This window comes from Gavialis gangeticus, unplaced genomic scaffold, assembly GCF_001723915.1.
Source record: "Gavialis gangeticus isolate Ggan-Ray unplaced genomic scaffold, GavGan_comp1, whole genome shotgun sequence".
NCBI lineage: Eukaryota > Metazoa > Chordata > Crocodylia > Gavialidae > Gavialis > Gavialis gangeticus.
In genome coordinates, this window is record NW_017729004.1 from 36,461,424 (window position 1) to 36,461,931 (window position 508).

Here is a 508-nt window from a genome sequence, read left to right on the forward strand (position 1 = left end):
CCTAGAAGCCCTTGGCTGCCTCCGCTATCTTCATCCATTCCTACTGCATTTCTCTTATCCTCTAGGTAATCCTGACAATGTCTCTTTGCTCCTTTTACAGCCTTCCTCCTTTCCTTTAAGCAGACTGTTTGTATTTACATATGCATCTGTTTCTTTCTGAGACCTGAAGAGCACTGTGCTTGAAAGCTTGTCTAAAATCTCTCCCAACAATGTAGCTGCTCCAATAAAAGATATTTTCCCCCCAAATACATTGATGTTTATATGCTGGACTCCCCAGGGGTCTTCTCAACATGCACATTTCTAAATCAATGGCTACTGACTAGCTCAAGACTACTGAGTCTTTTCTTGGGGCTTAAATATTGCCTTGCTTGTTTGGCCTACACACAGCCACTGTGGCTTGCTAGTCCGGCTTTGCATTGGACCGGGTCACACGGCTCTGGGAGCCATGGGTCCTCTGCGTGCCTCCTGGAGCCCTGTGACCTGCTCCAGTGCAAAACCAGACCAGCGA